The sequence below is a fragment of the Nyctereutes procyonoides genome, unplaced genomic scaffold (assembly GCF_905146905.1).
Source record: "Nyctereutes procyonoides isolate TBG_1078 unplaced genomic scaffold, NYPRO_anot_genome, whole genome shotgun sequence".
Lineage (NCBI taxonomy): Eukaryota > Metazoa > Chordata > Mammalia > Carnivora > Canidae > Nyctereutes > Nyctereutes procyonoides.
The window spans coordinates 33,376,453-33,395,298 of NW_026575159.1; the positions used below are offsets into that span (position 1 = coordinate 33,376,453).

The 18,846-nt window shown below is 48.4% G+C and overlaps 1 protein-coding gene and 1 long non-coding RNA gene across 6 annotated transcripts in view; one reads left to right on the top strand and one right to left on the bottom strand.

Moving 5' to 3' along the window:
- The window catches only part of ARHGAP39 (Rho GTPase activating protein 39), a 91,077-nt gene extending 82,313 nt beyond the window's left edge, over nt 1-8,764 (bottom strand). For 4 of the 5 annotated variants that reach the window (XM_055313895.1, XM_055313891.1, XM_055313898.1 and 1 more), the window contains exon 1: nt 8,639-8,764. The gene's annotated coding sequence lies outside the window, so the exon portion shown is untranslated. Of the gene's footprint in view, nt 1-8,086; nt 8,315-8,638 lie in introns of those variants that run through there. The other variant, XM_055313894.1, reaches the window with a different exon arrangement.
- A 378-nt stretch (nt 8,765-9,142) lies between these two features.
- On the top strand, nt 9,143-17,335 carry LOC129502548 (uncharacterized). Its single transcript, XR_008662983.1, has 3 exons — nt 9,143-9,350; nt 9,669-9,817; nt 17,120-17,335. It is a non-coding gene; the product is annotated as an uncharacterized LOC129502548 (long non-coding RNA).
- Nucleotides 17,336-18,846: the final 1,511 nt, after the last annotated feature.

Sequence of the window (18,846 nt, forward strand, 5' to 3'; positions counted from 1 at the left end):
CCCTCACTTCATATCTCACACAAAAATTAACTATAAAATTCTTAGAACACAACACAGGAATAAATCTTTATTACTCTGGATTAAGAATTGGTTTTCTAGGATCCCTGGGTGGTTCAGGGGTTTAGTGCCCGCCTCTGGCCCAGGACGTGATCCTGGGGTCCCGGGATCAGGTCCTGCATCGGGCTCCCTGCATGGAGCCTGCTTCTCCCTCTGCCTGTGTCTCTGCCTCTCTCTCTCTCTCTCTTTCTCTCTCTCTCTGTGTCTCATGAATAAATAAATCTTTTTTTAAAAAATTGTTTTTTTTTAAGCTACAACACCAAAATACAAGCAACAAGAAAATAAATTGGAATTCATCAAAATTTAAAACTTTTGTACTTCTAACAATACCATCAGGAAAGTGAAAAGACAACAACAAAATGGGAGAATACATTTGCAAACTGATCAGGGACTTGCTATATGAACACACAGCACAGTAACCAAAAAGATAAATAACCCAATTAAAAACTGAGCAAAGGACGCCCGGGTGGCTCAGTCAGTTAAGTATCCAACTTTAGCTCAGGTCATGACCTCAGGGTCCCAGGATCGGATGGAGTCATGTCGGCAGACTCCATGCTCAGAGGGGGAGTCCGTTTGTCCCTCTGCCCACTCCATTCCCTGCGTGTGCGCACACGTGCTCTAATATATTACATCTTTTTTAAAAATGAGCAAAGGACGGATGCCTGGGTGGCTCAGCCGTTCGGTGCCTGCCTTCAGCTCAGAGCATGACCCTGGGGTCCTGGGATCGAGTCCCTCGTGGGGATCCCCGCAGGGAGCCTGCTTCTCCCTCTGCCTGTGTCTCTGCCTCTCTCTTTCATGAATAAATAAAATCTTAAAAAAAAAATGAGCAAAGAACCTGAATGGACATTTCTCCAAAGCTGACATATAAACTGCCAATAAGCACATGAAAAGATACTCAACATCATTAGCTAGCAAGGAAACACAAATCAAAACCACAATGAGACACTACTTCACACCCACTGGGTTAGTTATAATAAAAAAGACACTCAGGGGCCCCTGAGTGGCTCAGCTGGTTAACTGGTGAAGCGTCTGACTCTTGATTTGGGCTCAGGTCATGATCTCAGGATTGTAAGATCAAGCCCCACAGCAGGCTCGGCGCTTGCAGCAGTCTACCTAAGCTTCTCCTCCTCCTCTCCCCCAGCCCTCTCACCTCCACCCCTGCTCATGAGCACACCCTCTCTCTTAAAAAAAAAAAAAAAAAAAAGACAAAATAACAAGTGTTGGAGAGGATGTGGAAAAACTGGAACCTTTACATGCTAGTAGCAGGAATTTAAACTTTGGCGCTTCTTCAAAAATAACCCTAGAGCTACTGTAAGATGTAGCAATTTCACTCTTAGGTAAACACCCCAAAGAAATGAAAACATATGCAAACACTGGTTCTCCAATATGTACAAACACTTGTTCACAAATATGTACAAACAGCAGCATTATTCATGATAGCCAAAAAGTGGAAATAACTCAAAAGTCAGTAACAATGAATGGAAAAATAAAATGTGGTACAGTCATAGGATGGAATATTATTCAGCCATAAAAAGGCTGAATGCGCTACCCCAGCACACCAAACAGCAGCACGGCGTCCACGGAGACCAGCAGCCCAAGACAATCCCTCCTATCACCCTCCACGTGTAACCATCAAGCCCTATCGATGTGACACCTCTGCCGACCTCTCCGCCTCCACCCCACGTTCACTCCTGAACCTGTTTCTGTATCTTTATCTCCAATTCACTCCTGATGTGACAGCCAGGGTAAGGCTTCCAAAAGACTGCCTTCTGGCATGTCCTGTAGTTGGTGGGGTCTGGCTGCCCACCCACCTCGCCCCTCTCCCAGGGTCCCACTCCATGGGCCCTGCTGCCCCCAGGGTGCCGTATGAGCTAATCCTCCTCCCCAGTCTCCAACCATAAGGTGGCTTCAAACTCAATCTTGTGCCCAATTAATACACTTGAACACCCAGTCACAGAGTCCCCTCCTTTCTAGATGAGATACCCTTTCTTCCAGAAAGCCTATCTAAACTTTGTTCATTCCAGGCCCAGCTAGTCGCCACTGCAGGCGTCTCCTCAAGACCCTACACTTGCCTCTACCACTGCTGTCTACATGAGGTTATCATAATCCACTCTCGTGTGTCCCCACCAGGGGTCTGGTCTGTCTCCATCTCAGGACACTGACAAGTGGCTGGCACACAGCAGGTGACAGGAGACCAGGAGCAGGATAAACGTGGGCGGGCCTGTCAACACAGAACCAGATGTCAAGTCTTGACAAACCAGTGGAGAAGCGGTCTACTCGTGAGCAGCCCCCATCCTGGGCCCCAGCGGCCACGGGCAGGAAGGCACAAACTGTTCCTGGACAGCTACCTGTGGTCCTCACACACCCCTGTGAATGAAGGTTTTTGAGACCCACAGAGTTACTACCTTCTAACTTTTAGGAACGAGAGGTGGGATCCCTGGGTGGCGTAGCGGTTTGGCGCCTGCCTTTGGCCTGGAGACCCGGGATCGAATCCCACATTGGGCTCCCGGTGCATGGAGCCTGCTTCTCCCTCTGCCTATGTCTCTGCCTCTCTCTCTCTCTCTCTCTGTGACTATCATAAATAAATAAAAATTAAAAAAAAAAAAAAAAGGAACCAGAGGTTACTTCATGGATTTCCCAGAGTTGGAAGAAATAGGAATCCTAATAGCATAGCTGAATTGCGAATACAAAATATAATGGCCAGCACCACAATTAAACAGAAAAACAAAGAGTCCAGAAGCTGTCTCGCCTTTATTAGTGACATATGCAAGCTGATGCACAAATAATGAGAGAACTGTGGGCTGGGGAAGTTTATATTGTATATGCTTCATCACACTCCTAATTGCTAGGAAGAATGTGCTAGCCACCACAGAAATACCAGGGAATGGTGGAAAGGTCTCTACTAGAAAACCATCGGCAGTGTCTTAAGGACAGTATTACTGTAAAGCTCAACCCAGGAAGGAGGCCCCAGCCACTCTGAGGAGGAACCCCAAGAAATAATCAGGAGAGACGATCCTGCCCCGTCTGCTGACCGGAAGGAGTGGATCCAGTTTTGTCATCTGTGAAATGGTGTGAAAAGGAGGGGGGCCTCGGTGGACTGCTGTGAGGATGGGGGGAACTGGTACATGGAAAGGGCTTTGGATAACATGTGGTGGTCCCTGTACACTGTCGGTATTACAGGAGTCCCCCCTTTATCCACGGGGACATGCTTCAGACCCCCAGTGGGTGTCTGAAACCCCAGATAACACCTAACTATATATACTGTTTTTTCCTACACATATATACCTGGGATAATAAAGTTTAATTCATAAATTAGGCACAATAAAATATTAATAATAAACTAGAAAAATTATTAATAATATACCATAAAAAAGTTATGTCAATGTGAAAAGAAAAAAAAAGACCAAGAGAAGAAACAAGACAGACAAAGGCACAGGGTCAAAAAGGAAAATCAGCTGAATACCCGAAGCTGGGGTGACTGGTTTACACTGCAGCCAGGAACACGGGGCTTGCTGGTCTTCCCCCAGTGTACAAAAGGACAGAAAACGGGCTCCGCTGACTCGTCAGCCTCTTGGTGTTAAAACTAATTTTTAAAGCCTCGTGCACTTGGGATCCCTGGGTGGCGCAGCGGTTTGGCGCCTGCCTTTGGCCCAGGGCGCGATCCTGGAGACCCGGGATCGAATCCCACATCGGGCTCCCAGTGCATGGAGCCTGCTTCTCCCTCTGCCTGTGTCTCTGCCTCTCTCTCTCTCTCTCTCTCTCTCTCTCTGTGACTATCATAAATAAATAAAAAAATAAATAAATAATAAAAAAAAATAAATAAATAAAAAAATAAAGCCTCGTGCACATACAACACTCAGTACCTTATAGGACCCTCCAGGATCCAGTTGTGCTGCAGCCTTACAACACCCCTGGAAAATAAACAGGACAGACATCCTCTAATCCACACACAAAAGCCCAGGCTCGGATGTTAAACTGTTCAGCCGTGATCAGCTGCACTGGTCAGGGACGGAGTCAAAGCTGAAGGCAAGTCTTCCGCAGCATCAGCGACACCTGGCAGTCAGAAGCCGACCGGGGATTTACCGCTTACTCCCCAAGCTGCCCAGTGGGCCTCTCCTCACAACCCCGGGACTGTGTCAACACCAAGACTCCCTGTGGGCTCCCACCCTGGAATGCTCCCTTCTGAAAAATCCCAGTCCCTCTTGTTCTTAACAGCTTTATTGAGGTATAATTCACATACCGTACAATTCACCCATTTAAGGTGGACAACACACAGCCTTCACCACAGGCAATTACAGGATACTTTCATTATCCCCCAAATAACCCCAAATCTCTTAGCTGTAACCCCCCAGGCTCTGACAACCACTTATCTACTTTCTATCTATGGATTTGCCTACTCTGGACATTTCACGCAAATGAAATCATACAATATGTGGATTCTTGTGTCTGGCTTCTTTCGCTCAGCACAATGTTTTGAGATCCATCCATATCGTAGCATGAATCAATACCCCATTTTTTTATTGCCAAATAATATTCCATTCCATGGACAGACCACATTTTGTTTATCCATTCATGTGTTGGACGTTTGGGTTTTTTCCAATTTTTGGCTATTATGAATAGCTGCTGCTGTGAACATCTGTGTACAAGTATTTGTGCGATAGTGTTCTCCTAGTTACTCTTATCTATAAGAACACACAAAAAGTGAGCCAATTTCCAACTGAGAAACTCATTTAATCTGATCATACCATATTGTTTAAGATCTAGATAACTGGGAAAAATAAATGACCACAGGAAGCACAAAGATAAAGACATGAAGATATAAGAGCAAAACTTGATCTAATGGAATAAATAATGATTAAGGAAAGAAGTGCTATTTCTAGGGATGGGTCCTACAGGGATATTCCCACATTACCAAGCTCTGTATCTGCAAACTTACTTGTGACTGCACAAAATGTGGTATTCAGCATTAGGGGCTACTGAGATAAATCATAGCACCTCCATGCAGCCAAACACAATGCAGCCACATAAGAAAATGAACTGGGAAATGTACTGATATGGGATGACTTCCCAAACATATTTAGTTAAAAATGGCAAGGTTCAGGAACTTTTTGGAAAAGAGTAGGAAAAAAAACATTTGCTCTTATAGGTACAAAGTATCTCTAGAAGGAGATACAGTAGGTGCCTCCAGGGGACCAGGCTCCTGGGTCCAGAACAGAAGAGACATTGTGCGCTATTTTCCACTGTGAACATGAATATATTATCTATCCTAAGAGAACTTGTCTTAACCTTTCAGGAAGCAAAAATAAATAGAATCTATGAGAATTAAAAAATTATACTTAAGAAAGCAAGAAGACAAGAGGTTCTGGGTCATTCTAAGCAGCCCAAATGGAGGAAACAAAAGGGAGCTGCTCCCACTGCTGTGTTAATCCTCCTCTGGGGTGAAACCTGCCCAAATCCGCCATCTTTCCTGAGGTCAATGCCCTAAGAAAATGTTGCAAAGAGACACTGAGAATACAAAGGTTTCTTTTGCCCTCCAAGACCTCCCAGTGCAGAGGGGAGACAACTCTGATTTGTGCAGTGACCAAAGGTGCGGCTCACACACCACGGGATGCAGAAGAAGTTGTTCTGAGTGAAGGAAGGCATCAGACAGGCTCGTCCTGGGGCAAGCCCCCTTGAGGGCCAAAGGAGGTGAAGAGGCCACTCAAGCTTTGCTTGTTTTGAGGGGAGCGGAGCAGAGCCTGGCCTTTGCAGCTCCGGCTGCTGTCACTGGAGAGCAGAGTGTGAGTCAGGGGCACACAGAGAAGAGCAGTCTAAAAGGCATGTGGAGCCAGGCAGGCGTGCGGGGCAGAGGAGCAACCAGCTGGACACCCTCTGGGCCTGCTCTTCAGAGAGCACGCTGGCCTACCTGTCCTGTGCACCGTAGGACGCTGAGCAGCACCCCAGCCTCCACGCATTTAGAGCCAGTAGCACCCGCCCCAAGGTGGAACAATCAAACACTTCTCCAGATGAACGGCCTCTGGGTGGGAACCACTGCTCTCAACACATCACCTGAGCAGGTCACCTGAGCAGTTACGGGGAAAACAGAAGAGAGGGAGCCCACCCAGAAGGCACAGCCATCACAGGCACAGGCCCTGGACGATAAATCTGAGGAAGGATAAATTTGCTGACTACTTAGGAGGTACAATGATGAGGGCCTGCAGCAAAGAAATGTGGTAGTTGGGGGAGGACCTAGGACACCAAGCTCTTCAGAGTAGAGATCAACCAGATGATGGTCCCAAAGCACCAAAGGACTGAGGCCAGAGGTGAAGGAGGAGGCAGGGTCTTAAAAGCCTAAAGGGCTTTTGCATCCAGAGGCTGGCTGCAAAGTCTGAGACTGAGGGCAGAGTCTGGCTGGCACCGTTGCCCTGGGTGAGACCACCCAGACAGAGAACGAAGCAGGCCCTTTTTTTCCTTTGTGAGGGACAGCCCATCCCAGCGCGCATGCAGGAGAAAAGGCTAGGATAGACATTTTAAAATCTATCTTTAGATATTTTAAATTTTGCTCACATAAGCTGCTTTGTCACTATATGTTCTGAACATTAAACCCCATTAATGGGGCACCTGGGTGGTGCAGTGGTTAAGCATCTGCCTTCAGCTCAGGGTGTGGTCCTGGGATCAAGTCCCTCATCAGGCTCCCTGTGAAGAGCCTGCTTCTCCCTCTGCCTGGGTCTCTGTCTCTCTCTGTGTGTCTCATGAATAAAAAAAAATAAAATCTTTTTTAAAAATTAAAAAAAATAAACCCCATTTGTGCCCAAAGACTCTAAAGTGGAAGGACCCCCCCCCCACACACACACACCAAGTCTTAGTGTCATAGGTTTAAAGGAGGTGAGGTATGGTCATTGAGAGTAAATCTAAGATACTCTCCCTAGATCTGAGAAAGAGAATCATCTTGGGAATGACTTTTCCTCCTTTGCTCTGAAGCAGGTTCAATTTTATTTTTTCCAACAGCTTAGCAAGACACCATGTTACAGAACTGGTATTCCAAGTTCTCACTCTGTTGCTTATGTCCTCACTGCCATTTAAGTTTGTTAATAAGTTATCTTTTTTTTTTTATCTCAAGGATAGCACTGTTCAGTAAAACAGCAGTAGCTTCAGCGGTTTAATTCGGAGAATTACCCAAGAACTGCTCTAAATCTCATTCCTGTGTATAGAAATGAGACAGATCCGCACCTGCCCCAAGGACAGTAAGTACCGCAACATTCCAGAGTGGCTCCTTGGCAGGTTTCTTCTTCTTTTTTTTTATTTTTATTTATTTATGATAGTCACACACACAGAGAGAGAGAGGCAGAGACACAGGCAGAGGGAGAAGCAGGCTCCATGCACCGGGAGCCCGACGTGGGATTCGATCCCGGGTCTCCAGGATCGCGCCCTGGGCCAAAGGCAGGCGCTAAACCGCTGCGCCACCCAGAGATCCCTCTTCTTCTAAAAGCATCTGATGTGACAACTTCTGCATCACAAACCTATAGTAATTGGCACATAACATGTCTAAGTACATAGATGTGTTCTGCATTTCCCTTTATAATGACTCTGTTTTTGCAAATACGACCACAGCTGGCTTGTGTAAGAAAATAGAGCCAAAGACTTCAAGCGAATGTAAAACCAAGACGGTGACACTAGGAGCCACTGAAGAGCCAGGAGCCCAGCAGAGGGGCCCTGGGAACCCGGTGTCCGCGGCGCTGACCCCGACAGGTGCGGCCCGCGCCACACGGCGGCTGCGTCCTCACAACCAACCCGGGAGCCCAGTGTTACTGCTGTTCCCATTTTTCAGATGGGAAACCAGAGGCACGGAGTACAAAGCCAGGAGAGCCCGGCCCCGGAGCCCGCTTCTCTGCACCCCGATCCCCGGCCTCCCGCGAGCCCTCCCGCGGGGCGAGGTGCGGGCGAGGGCGACGGGCCACCGGGCCTGCGCCAGGACGTTTCGCGGGATGAGTCTACTTTGCAGTCACGCCTCCGGTCGCGGCTCGTTCCCCTCCCCGGGCGAGGCGCACACCTGGCTCCTTGCGCAAGGGCAGCCGCGGCCGGGAGCCACCTGCTGGTACCGGGCGGGGCGGGCCGTGCGGCCGAGTCCCTCCGTTGGCCTCGGACACGAGCGCCCATTGTCCGCGCCCCGGGGCGCCGAACCCTGCGGCAGGCTTCTGCGGAGGTCACCGCAGGTCGGGTGCAGCCCGCGCAGCCGGCGGCAGCGGAGGGCGCCGCATTTCTGCGGAAGGTTGCGCAGCGGCGGCGGCTGCGGGCGTGTGACGTGCGGCTCCGGCACCGCGGCCTCCGCGTTTTAAGATAAAAGACGCCCCGACCCCCGAGACGCGCGGCGTCCCCGCTCGGCCGCCGCCCCGCGCCCCCGGACAAAGCGGCCCGCGCCCCGGCCAGGTGCGCCCGCCCGCCCCGCCCGCCCGGCACACCCACGCGCCCGCCGCCCCGCCGTCGCCGCGGGCCGGGCTCTCCGCGAGGCCCGGCCGGGGACCTCCCCGAGGCCGGGCGGGGGCCGCAGCGCCGGCCTCTCCGCCATCTTCCCGGCCGCGCCGCCCACCGCCCGCGCTCTCACCCGCCGGCTGTTCGCCGCCGCCCTGCATCCCGGCCCGCGCGCCGCGCCCCGGCTCTCCGCGGCTCTCCCGCCGCCGCCGCCGCTGCAGCAGCTGCCCGCGCGGTCCGCCTCCTGCGCCGCCGCCGCTGCCGCCGCTGCCGCCGCCAGCCCAGGGCGCCGCCGCCGCGCGTCCTCCCGTCACCAGCGCAACCCCCCGCCTCCGGCCCCGCCCCCGCGGCCCCCGCTCCCGCCGCCAGGGGGCGCACTCGGCCCGAGTGCGCCGGCGCCGGCGCGCGGCATGCCGGGAAGGGCGGGAGGCGCGCTGCCTGCCGGGAGGGGGACCGGGGGGCGGGGCCGGGAGCGGGGGAGGGGCGCGCGGCCTGCCGCGAGCCGGGCCGGGGGCGGGGGGCACGCGGCCTGCCGGGAGTGGTGGCGGGAGCGGGCCCGGGAGCGGGGGGCGGGGCCGGGAGGGGGCGCGCGGCCTGCCGGGAGGGGGCGGGGTCTACCCGCAGGTGGACGCGGGGCCGCGCGCGGGGCCGGAAGCCCGTTGGGGGGCGGACCCGGACCCACCCTCCCTGCGTGCTCGCCGCGCAGACCCTCCCGTCGGTGCGGAGGGCGGCGAGCGCCTGGGACGTGGGCGCGGGGAGCTTCCCCTCCCGCGGCGGTGCGGACGCGCCCAACCCCCGTCGCCCCTTCCCGGGCTCGGGACGTACCGTCGCACGCCCTTGCGCAGGTGGGCGGCCCCTGGCATGTGGCCACCTCGCCCGTCCCGGGGCGCGCTCCAGCGTCCGCGCCTCCCGCGGGGCTTCACGCCGGAACCGCCATCACCTGTATCCGTGGCCAAAAGTCGCGTTTGCTTCGGCTCCAGAGCTCGCCCGCGGCTGCACCCGCCCCACTCCTGCCCCCGACCCCCGGCCTGCAGCCCAGCCCCCCCTTCTTGCAGCTCAGCGCCCCTCCCCGGCCTGCTCAGTGCTGTGCCCCACTGCTAGGAGCGCCCCCACACCTCCCATCCCCACGTGGAGGACTGGTCTCTAGCTCTTTCTCGTCGTAGGCCCCTGAGGACCCCCGGCGTGCGTGGACCCAGCCATTCCCCAACATGACCACTGCGGAAACATCACACAACCAGGGTGGCTGGCTTCACTTTAAACTTAAGATGAGTGCATCACACTTCCTTGCAATTTGGTGATTTTCTCAGGTGGGGTAAGTCCCTCATCCTCCAAGTGACCATCAGAACGGCTCTGGCCTCTCTCGTTGAGCCTCAGACATGAGACCAAAACTCTTCTTACCACCAAACCCAAAGAGCCACCCACCTCTCCCCTGACCTTCACCTTCCCTCCGGAAAACAGGCATCGTTTCCCTGCTGCTGCCTGAGGCGGGCCCTTCCCTCGGCTCCCTCTTGAATTCTCAAAGATGTTGCTTAGCTATCTCCTCCCCTAAAGACCTTTCTCTAATATTTCCACGAGCATACAAATTCACTCTGATATTTTTCATTACTAAAAAAAAAAAAAAAACCTTTAGGGCAGCCGGGTTGCCCAGCGGTTAGCGCCGTCTTGGGCCCAGGGCATGATCCTTGAGACCTGGGGTCGAGTCCCACGTAGGGCTCCCTGCATGGAGCCTGCTTCTCCCTCTGCCTGAGTCTCTGCCTCTCTCTCTCTCTCTCTCTCTCTCACATGAATAAATGAATAAAATCTTTTTTAAAAAACTTATATTTATTTATTTATGATAGACATAGAGAGAGAGAGAGGCAGAGACACAGGCAGAGGAGAGGGAGAAGCAGGCTCCATGCCAGGAACCCGACGCGGGACTCGATCCTGGGACTCCAGGATCGCGCCCTGGGCCAAAGGCAGGCGCGAAACCGCTGAGCCACCCAGGGATCCCCTAAATGAATAAAATCTTTAAAAAAAAAAAAAAAAAAAAAAACCTTTAACTCCACATCCCCCTCGGGCTCTCTGGTGACTCTGTTGCTCAAGAGGCTTGCTTGCACCTTTTATCTCCTTCTCTTCTCATCCTCTAATTCCATGGAACACATCCCTGTTTAGTCACGTGTTGCTGACTCCAGTGTACTCTTTCCGTGCTGTCATCTGGTTGTCCTGGCAGGATGGTCCAACATGTTAAGTCTGAGTTGCTTTTGTTGATGGGAGCATTGGAACTGCAAGTTTGGGGCTCAGAGGATGTGACTCTGTGTATTATCTGCTTGTAACACAGAGGCCAGTATTTTGGCTAAGGACAGCAGCTGTCACATGGCCACATATACTAGAAAGGTGCACACACCTAGTTTGGGGCTTCTAGGAGGTGGCCAAAGACTGCTCCATAATCCTCTGCCCTTCACCATTGCAGGTAAGTAGGAGCTAGGAAGTGACAGGGTGAATGAAAGTTTCCTTGGAAAAAGACGTAGACCTACTAGTTTATTTCCTTCCCCACCGCCTGCCAAACATAGGTGAAAGTATGGAAAAATATGTTAAAGGAGGAAATGATCCAAAATAAAACCAAGATGGAAAAAAAAAAAAAGCTAAGATGGAAATTTACCATCAGATGAAGCAACTGAAGTGCAAATCATTACCAAGGCAAAAAGGAGATTACATTCTGTTAAAGAAGAGACTACAAATAATTAACAATATTCTTAACTTTAGAACTGCCAGTTATTTTGCCAGCAAAAATGGGTTTATTTAGTAATAGCGGAAAATTGTAATTTAGGATAAGCAAACAAAAGCAAAACTGCAGGTAGATGAGCCGCAGAGCACAGGAGAGCAAAGTTCTGGTACAGGGGAAAGGGGGAGAAAGTGGCATCTGCGGCGGCTAGGCGCACTCCCTTCCCTTGGTCTCCTCAGGCTGGAGGGGGCTGAGCTCCCCCTGCCGGCCTCCCGGCGCGTCGGAAACAGGGTCTCCTCTATGCAGTTTCACAGTTCATCCCTAAACAACACGGCTCCAACCGTGTGCGTCCACTTATAGGGGGATTGTTTTTTCAAAAGTGTGTTAGAAAAAATTTTTGGAGATTTGTGACAATTTGAAAAAACGTACAAACTGTGTAGTCTAGAAATATAAAAAATGTTAGGTATGTGAGGAATGTATAAAATATATAAGTACTAGTCTATTTTATCATTTGCTACCATAAAATATACACAAACTTATTATAAAAGGTTAGAATTTGGGACTCCTGGGGCAGCCCGGGTGGCTCAGCGGTTTAGGGCCGCCTTCGGCCCAGAGCGTGATCCTGGAGACCGGGGGATCGAGTCCCATGTCGGGCTCCCTGCATGGAGCCTGCTTCTCCCTCTGCCTGTGTCTCTGCCTCTCTCTGTGTGTGTGTCTCTCATGAATAAATAAAATCTTTAAGGGGATCCCTGGGTGGCGCAGCGGTTTGGCGCCTGCCTTTGGCCCAGGGCGCGATCCTGGAGACCCGGGATCGAGTCCCACGTCGGGCTTCTGGTGCATGGAGCCTGCTTCTCCCTCTGCCTGTGTCTCTGCCTCTCTCTCTCTCTGTGACTATCATAACTAAATAAAAAATTGAAAAAAAAAACTCATTAAAAAAATAAAATCTAAAAAAAAAAATCTAAAAAAAAAATAAATAAAATAAAATCTTTAAAAATTTGGGATGCCTGCGTGGCTCAGCGGTTGGGCGTCTGCCTTTGGCTCAGAGCGTGACCTGGGATTGGGTCCCGCGGCAGGCTCCCTGCGTGGAGCCCGCTTCTCCCTCTGCCTGTGTCTGCCTGTGTGTGTGTGTGTGTGTGTGTGTGTCTCATGAATAAATAAATAAATCTTAAAAAAAAAAAAAAAAAAAAACTAGGCTTCCTACCTAACCTTCTTGTCATCCTGCCCCAGAAATATAGTCTCCGAAATTTTCTGGTCAGCACCAATAAGGTGATCTGTCACATGAGTCTTTCCATCCTCCAAGAAGATGCGATAATCCACATACTAAGAACTTTTTGTCCCCAAATGAAGGTGACCTAACCCTAAAATAATCCTTTTTTTCCATTTATGCCTTACTTCCCTGCTCTGCTTTCAAAAACTTTTCTCTTCCTGTAGCACTTTAGAGTTCCACTCTACTTGCTACATACTTGATTCACGAATCACTTAATAAAGCCGTTTAGATCTTCAAATTTACTTGGTCGAATTTTGTTTTTTAACAGTACATACTGTACTACTGTGATAGATATCGGCCACCTCCTGTTGCTTTGTGGTGAGCCCAAGTGTCCCGGGGATCCACTGAAAACACCATCTGACATCAATCACTCTACATCAGCGCTTCGTCCCTCCAGTAAACTACACAGTAAAGATGATCTCTTGTGGTTCTTGTGTATTTTTCATTGTATTTAGTGCAACACCATAAACCTCCAATAACACTAGGAGACCCATACGAATGCCACTAATGATGCCAATTGTGCTTCCAAGAAGCAGGAAAAAAATCATGATGTTACAAAAAAAAGTTGAATTGTTTGATATGTACTGTAGATTGAGGTCTGCAGCTGCTGTTGCCCCCCATCTCAAGATAAATCCAGCATGAGGACCACTATAAAAAGAAAAAAGGGGAGCAGCACCTGGCTGGCCCAGTCTGTATAGCATGTGACTCTTGATCTCAGGGTTGTGTGTTCAAGCCCTGCTTTGGACATAGAGCTCACTAAAAAAGGGAGAAAGAGAGAAGGAAATCATGGAGCTGTTGCTGCAACTATGCCAGGAAGAATGAATATCTTGCAAATTTTGTGAAATACCTTTTTATCTCATACTGAAAATGCAGCTTTTATGTGGGTGCAGGACTGCTATATGGCATACCTATAGGCTCTGATACAATTTGAGAAAAAGCCACATCACTCTATGACAATTTAATGTAAAAAGATCTAAAGCTGGATGATTTAATACCAGCAAAGGATGGTTTGACAATTTTAGAAAGAGGTTTGTTTGGCTTTGGGATCCCTGGGTGGCTCAGCGGTTGAGCATCTGCCTTCAGCTCAGGTTGTGATCCCAGAGTCCTGGGCTCGAGTCCTGCATTGGGCTCCCGACAGGGAGCCTACTTCTCCCTCTGCCTGTGTCTCTGCCTCTGTGTGTGTGTATGTGTGTGTGTGTGTGTGTGTCTCATGAATAAATAAATAAAATCTTAAAAAAAAAAGTGGAACATCATGGGCAAGCTCGTAGATAGTCCTTACAGAGGCATAAAATGACTGACATTTAATATAAAATTAACATGTCAGTTTTCTGTTTTGTACTAATGTTTTCAAAGAATGGTATACAGGGCAGCTCAGGTGGCTCAAGCGGTTTAGTGCTGCCTTCAGCCCACGGCCTGATCCTGGAGACCCGGGATCTGGAAAGTCCCTGGAAGTCCCATGTCCGGCTTCCTGCATGGAGCCTGCTTCTCCCTCTGCCTGTGTCTCTGTCTCTCTCTCTCTCTCTCTCTCTCTCTCTCTCTGTTTCTGTCATGAATAAATAAATAAAATATTTTTTAAAAAGAATGGTATACAAATGTACAGAGACGTACAGTACAGTGCATCCCTCTATCCCCTAGTTGGAGGAAACGTGTATCAGCCTGTCATCACAGGTAAGCGGGTTTTTACAAAGGTAAGTTTCCAATACTGTAGTATAAGTAGGACTATAGTGCTGCGGGCCATAATGATTTTATAACAAATCATTTACTAGTGCATATGCTAGGCTCCTGTGAGGCGATCGTATCAGTTCCACTAGGCTCCCATAAAGCAGTCACATTACTGCTTCATCATTATCAATGCATAGATTGTTAAACCTGGAAATAAATATGAGAAATGAAGATTATCTTTTCATGTTTGCTAGCTAGTGCTAGTAATATCTATAATATGTACAGTGTCTATCATATAAGACAATATTGCTGTAGGTACAGACAATTCATCTTGCTACTGGACAATCTAAATGCATTATCAATACAGTACAGTAACAAATTTATTTTCTCTTATGATTTTGGGGTTTTTTAAAATACAGTGTGGTATTATTTTCAGGTGTACAATATAGTAATCTGAAAATCCTATACATTACTCAGTGCTCATCATAATGTACTTTTAATCCCCTTATCTATTTCATCCATCTCCCATCCACCTCCCTTCTCGCACCCATCAGTTTGTTACCTGTATTCTGGAGTCTGTTTTTTGTCTTATTTTACTTTGTTTGCTCATTTGTTTTGTTTCTTAAACTCCACTTATGAGTGAAATTATACAGTATTTGTCTCTCTCTGACATTCCACTTAGAATTATATCCTCTAGGTCCATCCATGTTGTTGCAAATGGCAACATCTTTCTTTTTGGTGGTTAAGTAATATTCCATTGTGTACATATACCACATCTTCTTTATCCACTTATCTGTTGATGGGAATTTGGATTGCTTCCATTATCTTGGCTATTATAAATAATGCTAATAAACACAGGGGGAAAATCTATCTTTTCAAATTAGTGCTTCTGTTTTTATTGAATAAATATCCAGTAGTGAAATTACTGGATCATGTGGGAATTCTATTTTTAATTTTTTGAGGAACTGTTTTCCACAGTGGCAGCACCAATTTACATCCCTGCCAACAGCTCACAAAAGTTCCTTTTTTTCCACATTCTTGCCAACACTTACAGTGTTTTTTCTTGTGTTTTTAATTTTAGCCATCCTGACAAGTGTAAGGTGGTATTTCATTGTCATTTTGATTTGCATTCCCCTGGTGATGAGTGATGTTAAGCATTTTTTCATGTGTCTATTGGCTATCTGCATGTCTTCTTTGGAAAATTGTCTATTCAGGTCCTCTAGCCCATTTTTTTTAAAAAAAGGATTTTATCTATTTATTTATGAGAAACACAGAGAGAGAGAGGCAGGCTTCACACAGGGAGCCTGATGTGGGACTTGATCCCGGGTCTCTAGGATCACACCCCGGGCTGCAAGCGGCACCAAACCACTGAGCCACTGCGACTGCCCCTGTGTAAATTTTTTAAATATATTTTTTATAGTAAACCCTTGCCAGATATAGCATTTGTAATATCTTCTTCCATTCAATAGGTTGACTTTTTGTTTTGCTGATGATTTCCTTCACTGGGCAAAGATTTTTATTTTAGTGTTGTCCCAATAGTTTAATCTTATGATTTTCTCTCTTTTTTTTTAAATATTTTATTTATCTATTCATGAGAGACACAGGCAGAGGGAGATGCAGGCTCCATGCCGGGAGCCCAACATGGGACTCGATCCCGGGTCTCCAGGATCAGGCCCTGGGCTGAAGGCGGCGCTATACCGCTGAGCCACCCGGGCTGCCCACCTTATGATTTTCTTTTTTTTTTTTTTTTTTTTTTTTAATTAATTTATTTATTTATGATATTTACACACACAGAGAGAGAGAGAGAGACAGAGACACAGGCAGAGGGAGAAGCAGGCTCCATGCACCGGGAGCCCGATATGGGATTCGATCCCGGGTCTCCAGGATTGCGCCCTGAGCCAAAGGCAGGCGCCAAACCGCTGCGCCACCCAGGGATCCCCCACCTTATGATTTTCTTAATGATATTTTCTCTAGCTTACTTTATTGTAAAAATACGGAATATTATAATAATAAAACATACAAAATATGTGTTGATTATGTTATAGATCAGGCTTCCAGTCCACAGGAGCCATTAGTAGTGGAGTTTTTAAGGAGTTAAAGTTACCTGTGTGTTTCCAGCTGCACAGCATGTTGGTGCCCCAACCCGTGTTTTTCAAGGCTTAGTTATATAAGCAGAACTTTGCATTGTGTTTACACTTGAAACATGCCTCCCATCCTTTCACTCATTCATGCAACAAATTCTTTTTGTGTGCCACCTGTGTGCAGGCATTCTTTTAGGAGCTGAGGTTAAGAGCTAGCGAAGCCAAGTCTTTGTCTTTGTGGCATTTGTGTTTTGGTTTAGGAGAACATTCCAGATTTTTTTTTAAGATTTTATTTATTCATGAGAGACACACAGAGGCAGAGACCCAGGCAGAGGGAGAAGCAGGCTCCCTGCGGGGAGCCCAATGAGGGACTTGATCCCAGCACCCCGGGATCACGCCCTGGGCCAAAGGCAGACGCTCAACCGCTGAGCCACCCGGGTGTCCCACGTTCCAGTTTTCAGAGGAATTCTCTGTCCTTACCTGATCTGCTGCCATATGTTTATTTGTTTATTGTCACTCTCCTCATTGGAATGTCAGCTCCAGGGGCAGGGTCGTCCCTCATCACCATCCCAGCACCAGAGCAGAGCCTGGCAAGCACCTGTTGAAATGCATTCATGCACGACTTTGGTAGTTGGCACCTGCTTTGTGCACAGTGTCACAGAGATGCTATGGAGACCAGCATGAGAAGGCACCTGCCCTCAGAATCTCAGGCCCAGCTAGAGTGATGGACACAAACAACTAACTGTGATTCAAGATAAAATGGGATAAAGTTTTAACAGAAGGGATAAAGCTCTGATCAGGCTGATGTACAAGATGCATGAAAATATGATTTGGCTTAATCATGAGCATAACTACTTTCTTTCTCCCTTCACAAGGAAGCACTAACTTTTCCTTCTGTTTCAGATTCTTAGGTCAAGACAAAGCACAGTCAACTCCAAAGTAGAAATCTTGGGACGCCCAGGTGGCTCAGCGGTTTGGCGCCTTCTTTCGACCCAGGGTGTGATCCTGGAGACCTGGGATCGAGACCCGCGTTGGGCTCCCTGCATGGGGCCTGCTTCTCCCTCTGCCTGTGTCTCTGCCTCTTTCTCTGTATCTCTCATGAATCAATAAAATCTTTTTTTAAAAAATGAGAAATCTTCTGAAGAAGAATTAAAAGGAATAATTCACAACATTTTCCTAATGGTCAATCCAGAGGTGTTTGAGTTTCAACAAGCTTGTGGGGCTGAGACAAGTGCAGAACCCCTGTGGGGAAAAAAATCACAGTAAATGCCAGGAGGAAGCTCTTTTCCCAGAAGAGAGGTTCTGGTCAAGTGTTCAAAACTAATAGGCCAGGGAAATACCAGTAATGTAGCAAATTTGGGGAAAAGTTTGACTCCAGGCACAAACCCGTTGCACCTCAGAGGGACATAACAGGAGAGAGGGCTGGTCAACATAGCAGAGGCTTTCCATGTGATTCAAGCCAGGATGCACACCAAACAGCTCTCAGTGGGTCAAAGTTCAGTGGATGTATCTGGGTGGGAAGTCTTTCAGCAAGTACAACTTATTCTGCATCAGAAAGTTCATACTAGGAAGAAGCCCAACAGATGTATGAAGTATGGGGGAAAATTAATCAAGACTCAATCCTCATACATCAGAAAATTCAGTGGAGAGAAACTGTAGTTAATGTGGCAAAGGCTTTAGAGAGACATCAAAGCCTGTTAAACAACAGAGAATTCACAGTGGAAAAATAACCCCTGTGGCTGTACCAAATTCGGCAAGGCCTTTAGTGAGAATTTGAACTGTCTTAAAATGTTACCGGAGAGAAACCCTGTAAGTATAATGAATGCGGGAATGCTGTTAATCAGAGAATAAATAGCATTAAACATCAGCAAATTCATTCAAGAGAGGACATTTTTGAATGTAGAGTGTGGGAAAAGCTTCAGTCAACCACCACACTTGATTCACCATCAAAGTATACATTCTGAAGGGAAGCCCTGTAAGTGTGACAGGTGTGGAATAGGCTTTGGTCAAACATCCTACCTGGTCAATCATCAAAAAATACGCTGGAGAGAAAGCTTATGTGTGTACCACGTGTGGGAGAGGCTTTGCTCAGATGTCCCACTGGATTCTGCGGCACACAACACGTTCTGGAAATGAATGTAGCGAATGTGGGAAATCCTTCAGTGAGAGCTCAATACTTAACTAGACAATAATAGGTCGTTCACACCATGGAGAACACATGTGAATTGAATAGATGTGTCAGGCTCTCAGTGTGAGTTGGCTTCAGGCACACCGCACGATTCCTCCTGGAGGGAAACGCCTCATGCAGGAAGAAGACGCATCCATGAAGACAAACAGGTGGGAAAGTCTTTGTTGTTTGTTAGCAGCACCTGAGAGTTCCTGTGGGAGAGATCGCTGCGGGTGTAATGGATGCTGAGGAAGCATTTAGTTGGCTCTTATACCTTGTTTGCAATCAGACAATGCGCAGAGGCTGTAACGGACGCGAGAGGCTTTTTTGTTTTGTTTGTTTTGGAGAGGCTTTGGCGTTCGCGGGGCAGCTGGATGGGCCTTGGCAGCCTCTCCCTTTGAACAAACTGCCCAGCGATTGTCGCCCGGGTGGCAGGGCTCTGTAGGCGGCCTGCTGCCCTTAG